This window comes from Cyprinus carpio, chromosome A19 (assembly GCF_018340385.1).
Source record: "Cyprinus carpio isolate SPL01 chromosome A19, ASM1834038v1, whole genome shotgun sequence".
Lineage (NCBI taxonomy): Eukaryota > Metazoa > Chordata > Actinopteri > Cypriniformes > Cyprinidae > Cyprinus > Cyprinus carpio.
In genome coordinates this window covers 17,757,445-17,782,392 of record NC_056590.1, presented here as the reverse complement: position 1 = coordinate 17,782,392, position 24,948 = coordinate 17,757,445, and positions in this window count along the sequence as shown.

Sequence of the window (24,948 nt, the reverse complement as noted above, 5' to 3'; positions counted from 1 at the left end):
GGGCACTGAATAATTCGTAGGAATGATTCATTCTGATGAAGTTGAAGATTCATGATGAATCATTCTTTTGAGCTGATTCTAAACAGTTTAGCTTATTCATCAATCACATGGAATTAACATTTAGCTTATTCATCAATCACATGGAATTATTAATTAGAAGTCTTCCTGATGAAGTTATTAATCATTCTTTTGAGCCAAGTCTTTTCAATTAAGCTCTTGAACTGGTTCACAAATTGCAATAAATGATTCATTCACATACTGGACTGACCCAACTGGGCAGGCTCAATCCTACCTGTGTGTCCAGGACATGAGACCCTTCTCCTGTACATTGAGCAGTACGATGGTATGTAGTCAACAGCAAAAAAATAACTAAATAATGAACAATATTCTATTTGCTGATCAGTACTTTTACTTTTTATAATTAAGAGCAATACTTGTATTAACTTGTAATAATATTCATCAGGGTATCTGCACTTAATACAGGACTTATATCGTCCACCACTCGTCGCTTTGGAATTATAAGGTTCTTTCTGACATTTTTGTCAAAATTGAGTTATTCACATATTCTTATTCTATGACAACTTATTTACAATATGTGATTTTTTTTTTATTAAGTTCTGCACATTTTTTTTTAGAAAACAAAAAGGTTCTATCTACAAAGTCGAACTCTAACTTGGTTCTATAAGGTTCTATCTCTGAGCCAATCAGCACTTCGAATGCACACAAGAGGACCAATCAGGATCAGCTTTCTTTGTCATGTTGCTGGACTTCTCCGTGACAGCAGGAATAACTGAATGTTAAATATTTCAAATGTAAAATATTTTAATAATATATAGTCAGTGAAACATTTTTTCAATGTTTATTATCTCTTAAAGAAGAGATAAAAAAAAATTATAAAAGAATGTCTGTTTTCTGATTTTTTATTTTTGTAAAAAGTGTATAGGGTTGCTAGAGACCGGAGGTAGGCCTATGTAATAGTATAAGTATATTTTTCCGCGCAATAATAATTAAATATCTGATGACTCAATAAATGCAATCACCTTTATTCCGCAGAGTGTCACTGTTTCATAGAAAATTACAATGTGATGTTACACTCATACTTACCACAAGCATAAAAATAAAATATCATCTGCAAAAATTGAACTAACTTGAATGGGTTTACTGTAGAGCAATTACTGTATGCAATGAAATATAAGTGTCACAATCATTTGATGTCGGATGTGGTGAATAGCGATCAAAATGTTGTTTTTGAAGATGTTTACATAAAACACTAGTTTTATGTTTTAAAACAAATTATAATTAAACTGTTTATATTTCTTGAAAATTGTTACTTCAATTAATGTTTTGCTTCAGTTAATGTTTTACAATAGAACCTTACTGTATAATTCCAAGTGGAAAACATTTTTTTTTTTAGAATTAAAAGGCTCTATCTGCATTTGACCTGTTCCAAAAATCCCCATTTACAAATCTGAAATCCTGGTATCGCTGTCACACAAATGCCCCAGGAAGTGAGTCCCCCCAGTGGGATTTACCACCTTGGTCATAGCAAGCAACAGATGGGCCATAACAATAAAAGATGCATCACGTGTGAATCACATCAGCACGCCCTCTCTTGTTAGCGCCAGACATGTATAATTGATTCCAGATGCAGGATGGCAGTCGAGGAAGCAGAGTAATGAGGGGTCGCCTGCGATCTGCCGCCTGGCCCGCCGCTGTCCCACGTCCTCAGTGATGGACTGCAATTTTATGGTCAATTGGACCCTTCAGCTGGTGGGAAACTACACATGCAGAGGAAAACATGGGAAACTTTTATAGTCTTGTGATAGACAACACATGTACATGCAAAATAAGGTTCACTTGTCCACACACAATGATATTTACCCCAAATTAAACGCTTTTCTGTCCCTGAAGGGGAGTGTGTTGTTGTCATTCTTTAGTTTTGCCATAAAGCAGAAATTAGTCACACCAGACAAGCTCTTTCTTTTGAAAGTGAGCACAGACTCAAGAGAACCAATTACTGTCAAGAAGCAGTGCTCTCATTTTCATTCCTCTAAAGATTGTCTGTGCTTCAGCATTCAATATGCTGTGTGCTATTTGCAGTCTGAAGGAAATCTCAGATAGTATGTAATCTATAGCTGATAGCTCATGCAAGCGTTCCTCCCCTTCTTTATCATTTTTTCTCCCTGTTCTGCTGTTAAGAAATACTGCTGAATGCCTTATTTAGAAAGGCTTGAATAATAACTTCAGAAAGGAATAATGAATTCTACCGAGTAATAGGACATATATTTGTTTGAGTGTAAATTCAAGGTGGTGATTTCAAGTTCAAACTACCGTAGATAACTATGTTGCAGTTTTTAATGGACATGTCTCAGAAATCCAAATTTGTCAAGATTAATGTTAAACTAAGATACTATATCATGCATGTTTTATTTTATTTTTATTTTTTGGGGGGGTGTCTATGTGAATGTTTAAAACCTACAGAGTGAGACATTATATGTTTCTTAAGCACACTGCACTGAGTAGACGTGAACAAATCTGTTTTAGCTCAGCAAATTTAGATAGTTTATGTATTTGTCAATGAATTAAGAACAAAAGTAAAAAATCGAACTTTGTTGTCATTTGCAGGATACTTAAATGTTCTTTCTGGAATCTCTTGGTAGATTTGTACACACACAAACGTTAAAAATTTTACTTATTTCAATCAAGAACAATTTACTTTGACAAATTCTTTTTTGGAGAAATTATGAAATGATGAGTTGATATGAATTAAAATCCCCACACCTCAAACTTACATAAGATTTTTAAATAAATAATTAAACTTTAAATTACTTAATTAAATTAAATTAAATAATTTAATTCAACAAGGGTGCATTAAATTAAAAATTCAAACATTTCAAATAAATGCTGTTTATTTTTTATTCATCAAAAATGAGAAATGTTTCTTGAGCAGCAAATCAGCATACACTGAAAAAAAGAGTACAATTTAATTATTTTTTCTTTTGCAAGTTTTTGCAAACATATTTTTAAGTACATTTAAGTATAGAATTAAGTCAAATCTTATGTAAAATTAACAAAAAGAATAAATAAATTTAACTTGGCCAGTTAGTGTAAAGTTTGTTGAGTAATATCTACTTAATCGTTCGAAGTTCACTCTGCAATACTCAAGTACATTTTACTCAATCATTGTTTGCAAACATTACTCTAACAATGTAGCACTGGAAAAAAGCTATGCTATTAAAGCACATGGATCACTTAGAAACATCTAAATAAACAAGGCAGTAGACAGCTTGTTATACTTTCTAAGATAATATTTTTACACAATAGAGTTAATACCCAATTGAACACAGAGACCTCAATACTTGGTACACAATACACAATGACGTTAACAATCAGTGGATAGTGTTTGAGTACTAATGGGTCATTTTGAGTAGAAAATGAACCCCGGATGTCACGAAACAGCAAGTTACTAAACCTAACAACAAAAGCAACCTTTTATTTCTAAAAGCTTGATACTGATATAGAATTTACTATTTTTTTAAATTCTTAACTGAACTAAATTATGTAGAAATTGCACTTGTTTTTCCGTAGTATTTACTTCACCACAGAGTCATTTTTATCAGTGCATCAGAATGATTTCTGAAGGATCATGTGACACTAAAGACTGAAGTAATGATGCTGAGCTGAGCTTTGCATCACAGAAATAAATTACATTTTAAAATATATTAAAATAGAAAACAGCTATTATAAATTAAAGTAATAATATTTCACAATATCATTGTTTTGATATATTTTTGTATTAAATAAATGCAGACTTGGTGAGAATAAGAGAGAAAACATCTTACTAAAATTTTTTTACAAGTCATATTTGCTTATATGAATAGTATAAATAGAATAGAGTTACATGTAAAAATAAAAAAAAATAATTTAGTACACGTCAGTTAAAGTTATGGCTATACCCGATTCAGTCCAAATACACATAGAGAAACTTTGTGCCATTGCTACAGATAGATATGCATATAATAGCTGTTGCTGCACTCCTGCCATTTATAGAGCCAATAAGCAATGCATTTTACCATTTCACCTGTAGGCCTATTAAGGACTAAGCAATACCAAATGCACTCTCCATTTCATTAATTTAATGCTGTGATAGCGGAGAACTGGTGCTATGATGTCACGTAAATAATATAGGCGCAATTACTTTACATATGTATCTTTTCATAGTATGGTGCCACAAAACTTTTGGAATGTGTGATTTATGTCCAGGACCACCAAAAAGGCCATAAACCGTTTTAAGCATATGCAATTGTCATGCATCCTAAACCTAGATCCATTCTGACTGGAAAGCCCCAGTGATTGATGAATTTCTAAATCAGACAGGAAATAGGCAATGCTACCACACAAATATTTTCCACAGACCACCGACTCACACTCCCAAGAGGCTCTGAGAGAATCCTTGGAGAGAGAAAAAATGATGCAAGAGAAAGGGAGCAATAGTAGCAGTATGAACAACATGGTAAAACACAAAAGATGTGGCTTTTCTTGGAAACCACGCAAAGAAGATGTAAACCTAAAGGACACAACATCAAACCAACATAAAAGCAATGGGGCCATATTGTTATAAGACAGTGTGCCGAAAATAGCCACAGAGGGCTCCAAAATGGCCCATAATTAGGAATTTCAAACCTAAACCCAAAGAGATGCATTTAGATTTTTAATCTGCAGGCTTTCCAAAATCCTTAATGTATTTTGCCTGGTCATTTCTCTTTTTAAATCTGGCATAAAACGAAATTAACAATAGAGAGAAAAAGTCCAACTCACTCTTATTGATAACATTACAACAAAACAGCACCACCTCCAAATCAATAGGAAATCATAAATTAAATTTAACAAACCCACTTGACTACATCAATTAAAAATATCCTTATAAAAAAAACCCTACGATATAAACCCTAACTCATTAAATTTTAACTCAATCAAACGGCAAAAAAATAAACTTAAAAAACACAGACACCCACAACAAACACACCCACTTTAAGTGAAAGAGTACACTTATGCAACCCCCAGTAAAAATAAAGGCTTATTGTCTGGGTTTGAAGAGCAGACACAGGTCTGACTGTATCCCTGCGGTCATTAAGACTACTTCAGAGCTCATAATAGGGATCTCAGCTCCTCTCTACGAAACTTAAGTCCTGTCACAGTGAGGGCAGAATGTCTGCTGGACATAAGGTGCTTTATAACAGTGTGGAAGGGATTTTCAACCCAAAGCATTAATTCTTTTGTAAATATATCGCTTGACACTACGAATCATCTGGGGGGCCTCGCTTTTTTATATTTGGGTGCAAAAAATGTCATTATTTTGTGTTTGAGAGTTGAAACCATTCACACTAACAAAGCTGACAGACAACTGCACTATAAAAAGGTTTTTGTTTAAAGGGTCTTTATCAAGCTAACATATGTGAAAATATGTTCTTACAGAGTTATAGTTACTAATAATACATACTACAACAGAGAAGCAAAAAGCAAAAGCAAGAAAAAGACAAATGCATACACATACATATATAATATGTGTTATAACAACATTAATGGTTAAATCATACTCTCTTGGCTCTAACTGAAATATTTCACATAGGAAAGTTTTGCTTAAAGGTGAGGAGCTTTTTGTGCCACTAGTAGCACCAAATGGAACTGCAAAAATAATAGTTGTGTTCCAAATATTACTGTTCACTTGATTTAAGCACTGTATTGTGCTCAAAGTGCATGAATTAGCTTAAATCGTCTCAAATGGCACTCATAATATCTGTTAAGTACACAGAAGCATTTGCCGTTTTACAAAGGAAAGATTATTAAACACCCGTGTTCCCACTAGCTTTTGCATGTGAAGGCCAAAATTTCATAGTTTTTTCATTTGACAAACTACATCATCCAGGTATAATGCACACCGTTTTTCCATGTAAACACATTAATCACACTACTTTACTACGATAGCATAGTGTAAAAGTATGTGAAATGAGTATGAGGATTTGCCACTGGTCAACCAACAAATAGTCTCATTCCCACTGTCAGTCAAAGGTTTGGAATAATTAAGATTGTTAAATGTTTTTAAAAGAAGTCTCTTATGCTCAGGCTGCATTTATTATGATGCAATATATTATACCGTATCTATACCATAAAAACAGGAAAAAGATACTGATTAAGATTGAGATGGTGTGTGTATACTTTCTGATCCACTGGTTAACACAGTAACACTGTGGTTGTTAGTCAAAAACGAGTACAATGTTGGAATATTAGCTTGCTACTGTATTTCACATCAAATAAGGATTCAGTATTCATTTTTATATCATCAACCCACTTCCTTTGCATAATCTCGTTGCGCAGTATAGTGTTATTCCATTTCATTAGCAGAGCTGAGGAGTAGCATATGCACATTTGCACAGTCTAGTGAAGGTGAAGCTATGCTTGTATAAAGTAGCTGGTTTTATAGACTGTTTCTTATTTGGACTGAGTTTTATGGCCTTTTAGAATAATGGGATTATTGTAGAGACCGTTACGCCTACAGCTGGGCCACAGACAGTCCACTGCAGGAGATTAACTTCCTCTCTAATCACATGCTCATCTCATTATGTTCTTGGGACTAATTACATGGCTGTTAGGTTCAGTGGTCTGCAGGCCTAAAGTAGGACCACCCATCCTCTTAAGCCTATGAGCTGTGGCCCACTGACCTACACTGGCCACCCGAAGCAGGTCTACAATTTCATCCAATTTCATCTAACACATACTTGGTGAACTGAATCAAAAAACAAGCAAATGTGCCCACGGAGGGCCGCTGTTGGTGATCCAAATAGACTTATGATTGCTTAAAACTCTGCAAAATAAAATATATAGCGTATATCAGGGGCATAACAGTAATTTAAGTTCTGAAACCATCTTTCACCATCTTTGCCTGCCCCAAGACATAAGTAAAATGACTTACTTTCAAAAAACAGAAAGGAAAAACAAGCATATCAGAACATTTCATGAAAAGGATCAATGTTGTTTGAGATAAACAACCCTCCGATGTGTTTACATCTGTTGGCAGGCACGAGAAGTGCCAGAGGCCTTAACCCCAGGTGCTGTTATTATATTCCCTCATTGATCTATTGCAATTTTTTAGTAGTTGGGGCATCATGGAAGGTTTCAATCCATCATCCGGGCCTCAGAAATGAGTATTTTCAAACAGTTCCCCAAGTTAGCCAGCGCTTATAAATAACATAGCCTCTGAGCTGCAAACATCAATGGCAGACAGCTGAGCCTATTGTTGATGCTCTACTGCGTTCCTCCACCTCTCTGCGAGGGGATGTGGTGAAAGATTGATGCGAGCTGTCACTGGAGGGAAGTAGGAGTGGCCAGGCTTCAGTGTACCGCATGTCCCTGCTCTCCAGCACAGCATGCAGCTGCATAGTCTGGCGGCCAGCGTTCCTTCGTGTAGTCATGGAGGGATCTTGGGGAACACAGCAGAAACCATCACATCAAATGCGGTATGCTGAGGCCTGCAGATCTATATTGCCCGGTTGGCAATGCTGGGCAAAGGCCACATAAAACAATGTGGAGGTCAAAAGAAGCGGGGTTTATCAGTAATTATATTGTACAGAAGTATCTTGAATAAACACTGCAAAAAAGGGGAAATGGTGGAGTACTGAAGCATGTAAAGAAAGTAGTCCCTGTGTAGCCACCAGTGGTGTGAAATGAGGCATTGATTTGCAATCTGCTGAGTAACAGGACGCCCTGCCAGTCAGGTTATCAATGGGGTGTAAAAGCTTTTGGTATTTGGCACATAAGCCTCCTCACACTGGGTGCCAACTTAAACAGCAGTTTGAGACCCACGACGCAGGACAAACCATTCGCTGTCATTGCAATACTTCACGCTGTCTCCACTACTTCACTGCCAAAGCTTCAGAATGAGCATTTTCTAGGCAAGTCTGAATGTTAAAAAACGTGTTTTGGATCACAGTGTTGCAGAGGGAGATTTACTTAATAACAGCTCATTGAAAATGTTCTTAATATAGAGATGTAAAAATAAGCAAAGGCCAGCACTGGATATGAGGGAGCTATTCATGTTCATGGGAGAGCAACCCAGAGCAAGGCGTAGTTGACAATTCACACTGTTTTGTACAACAAATAGTCAATAATAAAAAGGCTAGTCAATATTACATGTGGAAGAGCGCTGTTGTTGACCAAAAGCACGATTGTGATATTGTCTTTAACATAATAAACAAGAAGTTGATATTGAGTAACTTACATTTTAGACAAAATATTGTCAGTTTCCTTGTCTATTTTGCCCTGGACTAAAATATATCCAAACAGAGACACTGCAGATGCGTTTCCGAGAAACACACATTAGCTGTGTTTCGTTCTTGAATGAATCAGTGTTTTTGAATGAATCCGTTGAAAAATTGATTCTCTTATAAAGATTAATTTTGTTCCTGAACTAATCAGTATATTTGAACAAATGAATGATTAAGTAATTCATGTCAAACTGATGTCTCCTTCTACTGTATTTATGTAACAATGTCAGTGTTGTTATTGTTAACTAAAATTGTAAGAAAATATGGTAACTGAAATAAAGCTAAAAACTCTGCACCTGATAACATTCTTATATCATGATTTGGTGTTAATGAAACATTTCTTATTATCAGTGTTGAAAAGAGATGTGGTGAAGTAAAACAATTGAAAGTGGGGAGAAAATCTAATGATGAAATAATTGTTCTTCTCCAATGCATGTTGGCCACAATTATTGGTACCCCTAGAAATTGAGTAAAAATATCTCTGAAGTATATTACCATTGATATTTTTTTTTAGCACAACAATCACTTTAATCATCAAACAATCTTCAAACATAGTATACAACATTACATCAACATTAATAGTGGACAAAGGAATACTGGAGAACACAGACTATAAATATAGAACGTAATCAGAGGGGAACAGAAACAGGTGTGGGGCTAATTAATTAACTAAACAAGAACAGGAACATGGACAAATAAGGAAACTAAGTGAGAAGTCCATAACTGTGACAGGTAACTAGGAGCATGAAATTTTCCAGCCATGACTTCATGTTCCACAGGATTATAATTATGAGGAACACAAAGGCCAAATGCCCTTAATCATCCATCACAAGGTGTAAAACCAAAGAATATAGTTCTGATGTGCAGAACAAGATTGTTGAGCTTCACAAAATAGAAAGTGACTGTTAGAAAAGAGCTAAAGCATTGAAAATCCCCATTTCCACCATCAGGGCAATAATTAAGAGGTTCCAATCAACTAAAGATGTTATAAATCTGCCTGGAAGAGGGCATGTGCCTATATCGTCCTAACATATGGTGAGGAGGAGAGTTTGAGTGGCCAAAGACTCTCCAAGGATCACAGCTGAAGAATTGCAGAGATTAGTTGAGTCTTGGGGTCAGAAAGCCATAAAAAACAACAAAAAAACAAGCAAACAAAACAAAACCAAAAAAAATTTCAAACAGCCCCTACATCACCACATTGTTCGGGAGAGTTTCAAGAAAAAATCTCCTTGCTCATCCACAAACAAACTCCAGCATATTCAGTTGTCAGACACAACTGGAACTTCAAATGGCACTGGCTTCTATGGTCAGATGAAACTAAAAAAATAGCTTTTTTGGCAGCAAACCCACCAGATGAGTTTAGTACAAACGGGGATATAAAGTACCCCATGTCCAGGGTTAAATATACTGCTGAATCTTTAATGTTGTGGGCCTGTTTTTCTGGACATCTTGTTCAGACACATGGCATCATGGATTCTATCAAATACCAAAAGATAAAAAAATCTAAACCTGACTGCCTCTGTTAGAAATCTTATAATGGGCCGTGGTTGGATCTTCCATTGGAACAATAATCCAAAACAAACATCAAAATCAACACAAAAATGGGTCACTGAGCACAAAATAAAGCTTCTGCCATGGCCGTTCCAGTCCTCTGGCCTGAACCCTATAGAAAATGAGTGGGGTGAACTGAAGAGAAGAAGCACCAACATGGAGCCGTTAATCTGAATGATCTGGAGAGATTCTGTAAGAAGGAATGGTCTCTGATCTCTTATCAGGTGTTCTCCAAACTCTTCATGCATTATAGGAGAAAACTCAGAGCTGTTATCTTGGGAAAAGGACGTTGCAATAATTGGGCACAAATAATTTCTTACAACACTAACAATAGAAATAATTCAATTAACAATGAGACCCCCCCCCCCCACTTTCAATTGTTATACTTCTATGATAGGTAAGAATTTTTTGAATGAAAGATCAAAAGGATAAACAATGCAGATTTATTTTCACAGCCGCCTTTGCTCATATTTATCAAGGGTGCCAGTATTAGTGGAGGGCACTGTATATATAGAGAGTTTGACTCCTAATCCTAAGGTTGTGGGTTCAAGTCTTGGGCCGGCAATACAACGACTGAGGTGCCCTTGAGCAAGGCACTGAATGCCCAACTGCTCCCCGGGCGCCGCAGCATAAATGGCTGCCCACTGCTCCGGGTGTGTGTTCATGGTGTGTGTGTTCATGGTGTGTGTGTGTGCAAAATCTGAGTATGGGTCACCATACTTGGCTGTATGTCATGTCACTTATATATTTATTTATGCCATGGTCTGTCTGAATATTATACTCGATTCTGATTGGCTGACAGGTGTTGATTAACTTTGTTTAATTGCACAGGTACACTGAAAAAAGTGTTTCATTCATCCAATTAAAAAAAATGAGGGTAATGATTCACATCTATATTTTTCATTGGCTCAAGTAAAAAAAAATATAGATGTGAATCATTACCCTATTTTTTTAATTGGATGAATGAAACACTTTTTTCAGTGTAGTTCCAGGTCAATTTAATCACGTTCTATATGAATGTGTTTCCTATAAACATTGGTACCATAGAAACATACAGTTACAGCTGAATAGTAATACAGTAAACACAGAGTGAGACAGTTACAGTAAACATTTCCGACTTACTTAGCTAGTCTAAATGGATGATTTTCGCATGTCATTTAGCTTATACGGTCATTGTGGCAATTTTGATAAATGGGCAGAGGCACAAGATGAACTGGACGAACTGGAGAATATAACATCAAACGAGAAATGTAAAGAAAAACGGTACAAGGAAATAACACCAGCAGAGCTGAAGCAGATTGAAGACGACAAGGGTGAGGTTAATACTAAAAAAAGAATACTAAATGGGCAATTACTGTACCACATTCAAAGACTTTTTGTATCAGAAGGGGAAAAAATTATGCTGTTGAGACTTAACTCTGCTTCTGAACCTAATGAGACATTGCGAGACTAACGTTACTACCGGCCGCGAATACAGTCAAAGACTATAGAATACCATCCCTAGTCTTAAAGAGACTTTGATACAGTGTTGCAAGCCTGAAGTGTATCAGAGCAGGTATTAACCATTACATCACAAAACACCACATCATAAATGATAAAGACTTTAAATCAAGCAATTCCGTCTTTATATCAATTAAAAAGCACTACATGAAAAATGGAAAAGACATCAATTAAACATCCGTAAAGTACACTAATAAAAGAAACTTTTATGAAAAAAGGCTTTTTAAATGCATCTAATAAAATGCATTTCATTAAAATTTAAGGTAGCACCGCTTTGCTCACCTAAAGGATTATTAGGAACACCAAACTAATACTGTGTCTGACCCCCTTTCGCCTTCAGAACTGCCTTAATTCTATGTGGCATTGATTCAACAAGGTGCTGACAGCATTCTTTAGAAATGTTGGCCCATATTGATAGGATAACATCTTGCAGTTGATGGAGATTTGTGGGATGTACATCCAGGGCACGAAGCTCCCGTTCCACCACATCCCAAAGATGCTCTATTGAGATCTGGTGACTGTGGGGGCCATTTTAGTACAGTGAACTCATTGTCATGTTCAAGAAACCAATCTGAAATGATTCAAGCTTTGTGACATGGTGCATTATCCTGCTGGAAGTAGCCATCAGAGGATGGGTACATGGTGGTCATAAAGGGATGGAAATGGTCAGAAACAATGCTCAGGTAGGCCGTGGCATTTAAAACGATGCCCAATTGGCACTAAGGGGCCTAAAGTGTGCCAAGAAAACATCCCCCACACCATTACACCATCACCACCAGCCTGCACAGTGGTAAGAAGGCATGATGGATCCATGTTCTCATTCTGTTTACACCAAATTCTGACTCTACCATCTGAATGTCTCAACAGAAATCGAGACTCATCAGACCAGGCAACATTTTTCCAGTCTTCAACTGTCCAATTTTGGTGAGCTTGTGCAAATTGAAGCCTGTTTTTCCTATTTGTAGTGGAGATGAGTGGTACCCGGTGGGGTCTTCTGCTGTTGTAGCCCATCCGCCTCAAGGTTGTGCGTGTTGTGGCCTTCACAAATTCTTTGCTGCATACCTCGGTTGTAACGAGTGGTTATTTCAGTCAAAGTTGCTCTTCTATCAGCTTGAATCAGTCGGCCCATTCTCCTCTGACCTCTAGCATCAACAATGCATTTTCGCCCACAGGACTGCCGCATACTGGATGTTTTTTCCCTTTTCACACCATTCTTTGTAAACCCTAGAAATGGTTGTGCCTGAAAATCCCAGTAACTGAGCAGATTGTGAAATACTCAGACCGGCCCGTCTGGCACCAACAACCATGCCACGCTCAAAAATTGCTTAAATCACCTTTCTTTCCCATTCTGACATTCAGTTTGGAATTCAGGAGATTGTCTTGACCAGGACCACACCCCTAAATGCATTGAAGCAACTGCCATGTGATTGGTTGATTAGATAATTGCATTAATGAGAAATTGAACAGGTGTTCCTAATAATCCTTTAGGTGAGTGTATTTGTCCTTATTTTGAATGGGGAGAACTGATGTAGCCTATTATTTAACTATTTATTATAATTCATTCAAATAAATTCAATTTTGCCATCCAACCGTGTCTGAATTACATTCAGGAGCACATAAGCTGTTGTCAAGACTGACCTGCGCCTGTATAAAATACCTAGCTTAAATTGCTACATTGTATTTCTTATCAGCGAAAGTAACACCATGGCGCAGGTAGGCTACTTCACACACATCTCTTTCTCGCTCAATAGTTCAAATAAATGCTATAATTCATTCAAATAAATGTAATCATACTGCACTACTTAATGTATTTGTCTGCTCTGTCTTATCCATAGCGAGTAGAATGCTAAATTGTAACTGACGAAAACAACCGTAATTTTTATCGTTCTGGTCAAATATTGCAGTGCAAATATTATTAACATCTTTAATGTGTGAATGCTGGCAAATGACCATGACATAGGCTGGATAATCAACTGCTAGCTGTGCATTAAACGATTTGAATGCACTCCGCTGAGCGTCGGGTGGTTCCTTGCCTCCGCGTCGTGCTTTCAAATCGTTTAATGCACATCTAGCCATTGATTATCCCTTACACACACACACACACACACACACACACACACACACACACACACACACACACACACACACACACACACACACACACACACACACACACACACACAAAAGTATATATTAGGGCTGTCAGTTGATTAAGATTTGCTCTAATTAATTACATGATGTGGCAATTAATCTTAGACATAATTAATCACAAATTAAATTTGGCTGTGAAAATACTCCCAAAATAATTTTTAAGCCATTTTTATGTTAAAAGAGAACAATATCAAGTAGGCTAGGTATTACAAAAAGTAGCTTTAGAAAGAAGTATTTTATTTGATTCAATATAACATTTATTACACATAAACGTTTAGGCTACAGCAGCCCAACATAATTTATGGAACATAAAAGAAGATAATTTGAGAAACATCTCAGTGTTTTTTGTTCTTGCAGTGAAAGTCATTGGTAACCAAACCAGCTTAGTTACCAAGATTCTTATTTTTCTTCTGGTTACCAACATTCTTCATTATTTTCTCTTATGTTCCATACAATAAATTAAGTGATGCAGCATTTTTCTTTTTGGGTGAACGATCACTTCATTTATTTAATTATTTTAATTGAATGGTACTCTAAATAAGAAACAAAAACAGACAGTAGGTGATGGTAAATCTCTTAATAAACATTATAGTCATTCATTCATTCAAATCGTTCAAAGGAATGCAGTAAATGGCTCTCTTTATGACTGAATCATTGAATCATTGGTTGACATGATTTGTTCAAAATGAGGATTCATTCAGAAACGAAACACCACTGTGTTGTTTGGAGACGAACAACAGTTTAAGTTCAAGGGCATTTAAGTGCACTGTATAGGCTACATCACGTAGTGAGTTGTTCCACTGTATCATGTTTCTGACAGTCAACTGTATAAAATAAGATGAAGTACAGATCTGGGGCAGGGCAGGTGCATTAATAAATAAAATATTATTATCGCATTATTTTTCCATAGGGCCTAAATAATTATAATTTTATATATATATATATATATATATATATATATATATATATAAATATATATATATTTATATATATATATATATAGTGTGAGCCGTGTCCCGGGCACCTATCAGCGTCTCCCTGGCAACGAAGGAGATTCACCTGCACGCAATCACCGCGGGCTGATCGGTCCCAGCTGAAGAGGATGAGGAGAGGACTAGAAAAGCTGCGCTCGAAGATGACACAGGGAGAGAGGATCTCCAGACGACAAGCCAACTAATGTTGTGTGTCTTATCCTTTCAGAAAGCTGCTGACCGACCCGCCCGCCACCCGAGCACCGGACACCGAATCCTCGTGCACTCAGCCGGCCAGCAAACAGGATCACGCAGCTCCGAGGACGAGCACCTGACACCTCTGGCACCTTCACGGTTACACCTAATTGTCAATAAATACACCCTCCGGGGCTGCAATTTTCACTTCAACCTGTCGTGTGATTCTTCAGCCCGCCACACTGGTGGAGAATGTGGGCAGATTGCTGAAGAATCACGGACCCACACGACTCTACTGTCTCACCCATTTGTTTTATATGGCCACCCTTCTCTCTCCCTCTGGTTTTTCGTCAGGCGGTGACTCCCTCCCCAGCTATGGAAGAGCTTCTAAAACACCTGACGGAAATAAGCATTTGACAGCAGCAGATTGTTGAGCATATGGCCACTCGGCAAGGCGAAACGGAGCGCGAAGTCGCCGCTCTCCGCTTCGCGGCTGCTCAGCGGGCTCCGCTGCCGGACCCCCGCACTCAAGCCACTCAGCTCCTGCCAAAAATGACTGTCCACGACGACGTGGAACACTATTTGGGCATGTTCGAGTCCATCGCCACTCGAGAGGACTGGCCCCGTGAAGAGTGGGCGCGGATACTGGCGCTGTTGCTATCCGGGGAACCCCAGCAGGCCTACTTTACCATGCCCGCGTGCCAAAAGGAATCATATGACAAACTATGGAAGGAAATCCTGGCGCGCGTAGGTTTGTCTCCCATCGCCGCGGCCCAATTATTCCGAACATGGGAGTATAACAGTCGGTTGCCAACCCGCGCCCAAGCCGCCGAACTCAACCGCCTCGCCCATCACTGGTTGCTCACCGGGGACCCCAGCGCCGCCCAAGTGGCCGAACGCGTCGTCGTGGACCGGTATTTGCATGCCCTGCCACGGCCCCTTCGGCAGGCGGCCGGAATGCGGAATCCAAACACCGTGGGAGAGCTCGTTGAGGCCATTGAGCTAGCGGAGATGACGATGCGACGAGAGGCTGGGGAGCGAGCACCACCATTTCCCCGGAGGGTATACCAGGAGCGACGCACGCCAGAGGGCACCCAGCGCACAGCCAGCAGGTCGGCGGTTCCCGGCATGCAAGACAAGCCGATGCCAATGGAGCCACCACACTCTCCCAATCGCGCCTGGCTGGCAGGCTGTGCCGTCCACCAGACCGAGGTTTTCATTAACGGCCGTCCGTATACAGCCCTGTTGGACTCTGGTAGCGCGGTAAGCCTGGTCCAGTCCTCCATGTTTCCCCCACGGATGGGAACCAAAGCCCGCCTATCCATCACCTGCATTCAGGGGACACCCAGAATGTGCCCACCCGACGGGTGACCCTCTCCACGAGGACAGGCACCTGGCCACTGGAAGTGGGCGTGGTCAAGGACTTACCCATACCCGTCCTGCTGGGAAGAGACTGGCCAGGCTTTGAACAACTGCTCGCCCAAGTCACCCAACCTGCCAGCCCTGCCGGGAACCGCCAGAAGAGGAAGAACTTCAGCCGAGGTCCCCGCCGGTGCCCTGCCCTCCTGGCCTCGGACAGCTCCCGAGATGGTGAGTCCCCCCCCCCAAAGTTCTAACCTTTTCTATGATGTGTTCCAGCAGATCAGGGGTGGGGGAAATTTTGGGAAGGAGCAGCTCGGGGACGATCGGCTGAAGCACTGCTGGAAGCAGGTGAGAGTGGTTGAGGGGAAAGAGGTCCAACCACCACCACACCCAATCCCACACTTCGTGGTCCAGAATGGCCTGCTGTACTGTGTTGCACAGCGGAGAGGGGAGGAGGTGAAGCTGCTGGTAGTCCCACACACGAGGACACAGACAATCGTCGAGCTCGCCCATTCCCATCCTATGGCTGGCCACCTAGGGGCGCAGAAGACTGCACAATGAATCCGAGACAGGTTCCATTGGCCCGGCATGGAGGCGGAGATCAAACGGTTTTGTCAGGCATGTCCGGACTGCCAACGGACGTCGCCACATACTCCTCCTCCAGCTCCGCTAATCCCGCTGCCCATCATCGAGGTGCCCTTTGAGCGGATAGGAATGGATCTAGTAGGGCCGCTGCCAAAGTCCGCCCGGGGACATAAACACATATTAGTCATCGTGGATTATGCGACCCGGTACCCCGAAGCCATTCCATTGCGCCACATCCAAGGCCATCGCCCAGGAGCTCTTCCTGCTGTGCAGCCGGGTCGGCATACACCGGGAGATACTGACCGACCAGGGCACCCCCTTCATGTCCCGGATGATGGCTAACCTCTGCCGCCTCCTTAAGGTAAAGCAGCTTCGGACCACCGTCTACCACCCTCAGACCGATGGACTGGTCGAAAGATTTAATCAGACGTTAAAGCAGATGCTCCACCGCGTGGCTGCGGACGACCGATGGGATTGGGACCAAATGCTGCCATACGTCCTCTTCAGCATCCGGGAAGTCCCCCAGGCCTCCACAGGATTTACACCTTTCGAGCTTCCGTTTTGGGCGGCAGCCTCGTGGCCTGCTCGATGTCGCCAAAGAGGCCTGGGAGCAGCAGCCAACCGCCCATCGGACCACGATCGAGCACGTGAGAGAGATGAGGGAAAGGCTCGACCGCGTCATGCCCCTTGTCCGGGAACACCTGGCGGCAGCCCAAGGAGCCCAACGTCGTTGATACGACCGGGCGGCCCAACCACGGGAATTCCAGCCAGGTGACTACATCCTAGTCCTCGTCCCAACCGCCGCATGCAAATTTCTCGCCAAATGGCAAGGCCCATACATCATCACGGAGAAAGTGGGGCCCGTGACTTACAGAGTACGCCAGCCAGGACGCCGGAAAGAAAGTCAACTGTACCATATCAATCTCCTTAAGCGCTGGGAGGGGACGAGGACTCAGGTTGCAGCCCTAGCCGCCTCCTCACCCGTGGTTGTTGACGTCAGCCCCCACCTGTCGGCCGCCCAGAAGAAGGAGCTCCAACATCTGGTCGGTCAATTCTCTGATGTGTTCTCCCCACGTCCCGGGCGGACCCGCATACTCCAGCATGACGTACGCACACCTCCATTGTGCAACAGCGGCCCTACCGAATCCCGGAGGCCCGGCGACACGCAGTCGAAAGGGAGGTACGGGAGTTGCTGAAGCTAGGGATCATCGAGCCCTCCCGCAGTCCCTGGTCCAGTCCCATAGTCATGGTCCCAAAGCCAGATGGCACCCTCCGGTTCTGTAACGACTTCCGCCGCCTAAACGAGGTCTCCGAGTTCGATGGATACCCGATGCCCCGTGTCGATGAGCTGCTGGAGTGGCTGGGGAGAGCCCGGTTCATATCCCTGCTTGATCTCACCAAAGGCTACTGGCAGGTGCCATTAACGGAAGCTGCCAAACCGAAGACCGCCTTCTCCACCCCCAGTGGCCACTGGCAATACCGGGTTCTCCCCTTCGGGCTGCACGGAGCTCCGGCGACCTTCCAACGGATGGTGGACATCGTGCTGAGACCCTATCAGGCTTATGCAGCAGCCTACATTGATGTCGTCATTCACTCGGAGACCTGGGAGGACCATCTGGAGCGGCTCCGGAGGGTGCTTCTCGAACTGTGGCGGGCGGGGCTCACCGCCAACCCCAAGAAATGCCACCTCGCCCTACCTGAAGCAAAATACCTCGGTTTCCAGGTGGGCCGGGGCCTGATCCGTCCGCAAAAGGGGAAAGTGGCAGCCATTCTCTCGGCCCCGAGGCCCTCCTCCAAGAAACAGGTACGGGCCTTCTTGGGGTTGGCTGGTTGACCTAACTTCTCATCCCTAGCGACAGCTCTGACAGACCTCACTAAGAAGGGACAGCCGGAGAAGGTGAAGTGGGGAACCCAGGAAGAAGAAGCATTCAGAAGGATAAAAGCGGCACTCACGTCTGAGCCAGTGTTGCGTGCTCCCAACTTTAACTGTCCCTTCTTATTGCAGACGGACGCATCCGACACCGGGGTGGGAGCCGTACTATCCCAAGTACAAGACGGTGAGGAGCACCCGGTGGTCTACATCAGCCGAAAGCTGTCCACAACGGTACGCGGCAGTAGAGAAGGAGGCGCTGGCCGTCAAGTGGGCAGTCCTGGAGCTGAAATACTATCTACTGGGACGGAAATTCACCCTCGTCACCGATCACGCCCCGTTACAATCGATGGCCCGGGCTAAGGACACCAATCCCCGGGTGACACAGTGGTTCCTGGCGCTCCAGGACTTCCACTTTGATGTGCGACATCGAGCTGGAACCGCCAACGCCAATGCGGATGGACTCTCCCGCCTGTGGACAGCTTTCGCAGGTCTGTCAGGTATTCTTCCTCCCCCAGCCCCCACCTCCCCCCTCGCCCGAGGAACCAGAACGACGCTTGGGGGGGGGGGGGGGGGGTGAGCCGTGTCCCGGGCACCTATCAGCGTCGCCCTGGCAACGAAGGAGATTCACCTGCACGCAATGATCGGTCCCAGCTGAAGAGGATGAGGAGAGGACTAGAAAAGCTGCGCTCGAAGATGACACAGGGAGAGAGGATCTCCAGACGACAAGCCAACTAATGTTGTGTGTCTTATCCTTTCAGAAAGCTGCTGACCGACCCGCACCCACCCGAGCACCGGACACCAAATCCCCGTGCACTCAGCCGGCCGGCAAACAGGATCACGCAGCTCCAAGGACGAGCACCTGACACCTCTGGCACCTTCACGGTTACACCGAATTGTCAATAAATACACCCTCCGGGGCTGCAATTTTCACTTCAACCTGTCGTGTGATTCTTCAGCCCGCCACAATATATATATATATATATATATATATATATATATAAATATATATATATATGTCTATGTATGCATAATGGAGGCGTTTTATTTTAATAATACGCAAAATGATGCAGATAGTTGCTTTATTCATATAAAATGTGCTATATCATTTTGCATATAATTCTATATCATTTTGCATATCATATTTGACATATGCAGTTCATGGTCATATAATAAATGTCAGTGTTTGTTTGTAAGGATATTTTCTTATATTATTTTCTTATATTATCTTATTTTTTTTATTTCTTTTGTACGATAAGCCCATCAGGTTGTGCTGGATTGCTACTAATGTCTAATGTTAAATGTGGGTCCTGAAGCAAAGCCAGTAAAGACCCACCGATTCACAGTAATGATATTTTGATAAGTGATCTGGAGGAGCGTTAGACTGAGGCAGTACATGAGGTACGACTAGCTCACCTTGCCAAAGCCAGCAGAGCCTGCAATCTGTTATCAATCTGAAAACCAGCAATACATTACAAGCAGAGCAGTTTTATGTCTTTAAATAAAGTTTTATTTCTCTAAAAACTGTAGAATCCATAAAGGCATATCTAAATAATTAAACTACTGTCTTAATCTACTTGATGCACGTTCAAAATCTACATTCAAAATGTTTAACTGGATGAGATGAAAGGAATTTGATTACAATAATACATCTTTTACATAGAGTGATGCTGCTCCAGAATGTCACTTTACACCAGAAGTGTGTGATTTCAAACCAAATGGAACTGCAAAACTAATGACTGTTAGTCAAACAGGTTTCCAGAAGGCTTCCCCGTCAGTCAAACAGTTAGTCCAAGTCAAATTCAAGGTACTGATGCTTGCCTAAAAAACGACAACTGGCACGGCGCCAACTTACCTAAACTCACTAGTTCAATCTTATGCACCCTCCAGAAGTTTGCGCTCTGCAAGTGAACCATGCCTTGTGGTGCCATCCCAAAGAGGCTCAAAATCACTCTCACTGACTTTTTCCTGGACTGCTCCCAGCTGGTGGAATGACCTCCCGATCTCAATTCGAACAGCTGAGTCTTTACTCATTTTCAAAAAAACATCTAAAGACTCATCTTTTTCGCCTGCACTTAACCAACTAATACTAGTACTTACCTTTTTCTTTTTCTTGTCTATCATATTCAAAAAAAACCTGGCTACGTGTTCTGTACTAGACTAACTGAGACTTGTCATAGCACTTGTATACCGTTGTTGTTTTCTCGTTGATCTGATTGTTTCTACTGTTCTCATTTGTAAGTCGCTTTGGATAAAAGCGTCTGCTAAATGATTAAATGTAAATGTAGTCCCACCTCAAACTTCAAGTTGGAGTAGGAATTTAATGTCATGTCTTCTACCATGTAGATCCAGAAAAATATTATAACACACACAAACACATATGTAGACGTCAGCTGACCCCTATGATCCTGTGCTGTGTACAGTGTCTGGGTCACTGTTGATGTTATTTCATGGCCCCTCTGGCTTGACTGTAGAGCAGTTTCTCCATATTCTGAGCACTCATGACTTTTTTCCTCCATCCAACCTGCACAGCTAGGGACTTCCAGTCAGAGTCCAGATTTATGAGGCCCTTCTCTACTGGGAACTCACCCCAATGCAGCCGCAACAGTCTTGTTCGTCAAACAATAACATCCAACTGCACGGGAAGGCTAGTGCACTTTCCCTTTCTCTTCCTCTTTCTTTCTTACATTCACTATTTTGCACATTTTTAAGTAAGTGAAATGGTTTTTGCAATCTAATTTTTAACAAATGTAAGTAAAAACTCCTGCAGCCCTTTATTTCCTACAGTATGTTTTGATTACAAGATTATTGTTAACTTAACCACAAATAATGTTATTTTCAGTTGACTTGAATGGTTTTCCTTTTCTGTTTTCACCAGGGTCATTATAGTTAACTAAAGCTAAAACCAATAAAAAAAGTTACTTAAAATCAATCTGAAAATAATCTGATAAATGAGCTCTCTTGTAGCTTAAATCCCAGAGCTTGGCTCTAGCAATGCAAAGGTCATATTAGATTCCCCAGGGAATACATGAACTCAAAATGTGTGAAGTGCTTTGGATAAAAGCATATGCTAAAATGCATAAATGTAATGTTGTAATGGCTAATATGTCTTCAACTTACACTGACACCTAGTGGTGTGGATGCAGCATCATACAAACATTATCAGTTACTGATGCCATAATTAATTTATTCTGTGTGCAAATGTGTCCAATTTTACTAAGACAAAGTGAGTAGTATTCAGCTGGTCATGTGATTTTAACATGTCGGTTTTAACATGAGGTGACCCACTAACTGTCAGACTCTGTCCCGTGTTTTGTGTGTGTTCCTGCTCCCTGATTGTTTGAGTTATTAGTTAATTTGATCCCATGTGTTTCCATTGATCCCAGGTGTTCCTCATCTTCCCCTCAAGTCATGTGTTTAAATAGTGTTCCCAACCCAAGTTTCTTGGTCTGCTGTTAAATGTCATCCCCTATGTTCCAGTGTTTGTTGTCTCATTGTTTCCTGAATAAAACTCCTTCGAAGTATTCTCCAGCGTCTCCTCGTCCCTTCCTGCCTGAGTGACCGTGGCAGAACAGCAGACCGAATTGTAAGCGGCATTCTCTTTCCCCGTGTTTATTTTTCCATTTTTTAATAGTGTTTTGGTTTAGGTTTTGCGTGCGTTCCTCCACGTCCCCTAATGGAGGAACGAGCCCTGTTTATCGCCTTGGCTCAGGCGAGCCCAGACCCGGTCAGTTATGCGAGGGCATTCGTGCCACTCGCCCTTGCCAGCTCCCTCGAGGGGGAAACACTTGTGACGCTGTTCCGGATTGGGATAACATACCATTATCCCACGGAGCTCCCAGACACAACCAACCTTGACTGGAAGGAGGCAGTCATCCGGTGTCTGGAGAGCCTCCGGTCCCGATCCGGAACTCCTCAGCCAGCAGTTCCCGAGCCCAGTCAACCATTAGTTCCTGAGCCCAGTCATTACCAAATGGTAATCCAGCCCCAGAGCTCACTCCAGTGTCGGCTCCAGCCCCAGAGCTCGCTCCAGTGTCGGCTCCAGCCCCAGAGCTCGCTCCAGTGTCAGCTCCAGCTCCTAAACTCACTCCAGTGCCAGCTCTTTGAAAGCACTTTGCTGTGCCTGCTCCTCAAGAGCACCAGCCGGTGCCAGCACCACGTAAGCACATACCCAATCCCCAGTTAAGCACAGGAGGGGCTCCTGTTCCCAAGTAAAGCCCACGGAGGGCTCCTGTTCCCGAGTCAAGCTCACGATGGGCTCCTGATCCCCCGTCAAGCCCAGGGAGGGCTACTGATCCCCCGTCAAGCCCAGGGTCATCCCCGATGTTCCAGTGTTTGTTGTCTCCTTGTTTCCTGAACAAAGCTCCTTCGAAGTATTCTCCAGCGTCTCCTCGTACCTTCCTGCCTGAGTGACCGTGACACTAACCATAAAATAAAAGTTTTGATATGCCTGAGGTACTGATATGCCTAAAGTCTTCATCTCATATCAAATGATTTACTAGTTATCAAAAGTATTATTAATTTCTTTAGGTCAGGGATCCTCAAATCTGGCCCACAAGATCCACTTTCCTGCAGAGTTTAGCTCTAACCCTAATCAAACACACCTGAGCAAGCTAATCAGTGTCTTCGGGATCAATAGAAAATTACAGTTAGGTGAGGTTGATCAGGGTTGGAGCTAAACTCTGCAGCGCATTGCCCCTTCAGGGTAAGATTTGAGGAACCCTGCTTTAGGTCACAAACTTTTTAATAAAAGAATAAAAAAAATATTTAAGACAGACAGTTACATTGCGTGTAATAAAAAAGACAGACAGGATTTTAAATATCCGTCACACATCTATACAGTATGTCATATAATAGAGAATGATGTGACTTTAGTGAGATAACATTTGTTATTTTCCAGAAAGTGTTGGGGAAGCTACTTTAAATCTGTACCTTGCCAAACTTCCCATATTTTAAATCACTTGAACTGCATTCACCCCGTGACCGTACAGTGGATAAAGTGTGTGTAAAATGGATAAATAGATGGATGATCTGCAGCCATGCTACTGGAAAAATTGTTGGCTAAACAACAAGTAATTAAAATAATAATAATAATAATAAGATTTTTATAACATACCAAATTAATAGAGCATATATAACCAGCAGTGAAATAAGGTCCGCTCCATGGACAGTAATATTATAAAAAAAAAAATATACATGAGGTATAGCAGGGAGTATTACATAAAAGAAACAATACATATTTAAGACTAAAATATAAAAATATTAAATTGTATACTGTAGATAAATTTATATATAGTGAAAAAAAATGTGCTAAAGTAAACTACTCTTTATTAAATAGATGTGCGAATGTGCAAACAGGTGGACACTGTCAGTAGTCAATAAGGTAGGGATCTTCAATATTAAGTATATTTAATAGTTAGGAAGCTGATGGCCTGGGGGAAGAAAACTCCTCCTAAGTCTCTCAAGTTTTTGAATAAAAAAAATGCAACAAAAGTAAAAAGTCTAATGGAGTCCTTGTCTGTTTAGTGTTTTTGATGTTGCCACAGTACTATGTTATGCGCTAGTATTATTTGCATAATCATATTATAGTATTTATTACACATTCAATACGAATAATTTGCTTAAATTTTTATATTTTCAAATTCCATTTCAGTTTACATTTAATCATTTTGTTATGTGCTTGTGTCATATTTGTTAGTTTTTTTTATTTTTAATATTTATATTTATTTAATTTATTTTAGTTTTTTCCCCCAGTTTTTTATGATTTTTCTAAAGTACTTAACTAAATGATGTTAAACTTACCTTATTTCGGTTAATTTTGTGGAAATGCAAACATTTATAATCAGCAAATTGATTTAATTGTTTTTGGGACGTTTACGCAGTCACGTTTCTCAGTAAAGCAGGGGTACTTAATATTTATGTTCATGAATTTTATTTATTCCATTTTTTTTTACAAATCCAGCATAGAAAAATTCACTGCCACAGTAAATTAATGTCTATTAAAGAGCTATATGTCAGTAAAGTATCTTCATTTGGGGGCTTTTCTCAATGATTCATATGCAATTAATAATTATTAGCCATATTATGTAATTAATTTGATTATTTTTGTAAAATTTATTTTAATAAGAAAGTCAAAATTGCAGCACCGATGTAGGCAAGAGACTCATTAAAAATGGCAAACCAAAGTTTCAAGTTATGGATGAGTCAAGTAATGCTTAGTTATGTTAGTAGACTCATTACTTTCAGCTGCTTCCCAAAACTGTTTCCAATCAGTTTCAAGTTATGGATGAGTCAAGTAATGCTGGTTTCCTTATTTCTCACTCACTTTCCTCCCACTCTTCCTGGCCTGATCTTAGTCTCCTTCTACCACTTACTCTGTCTTTCATTTCAGACAGTTTAACACATGCCAGACTTTGGCAGAAATATGTGGGGGAAGCGAGGG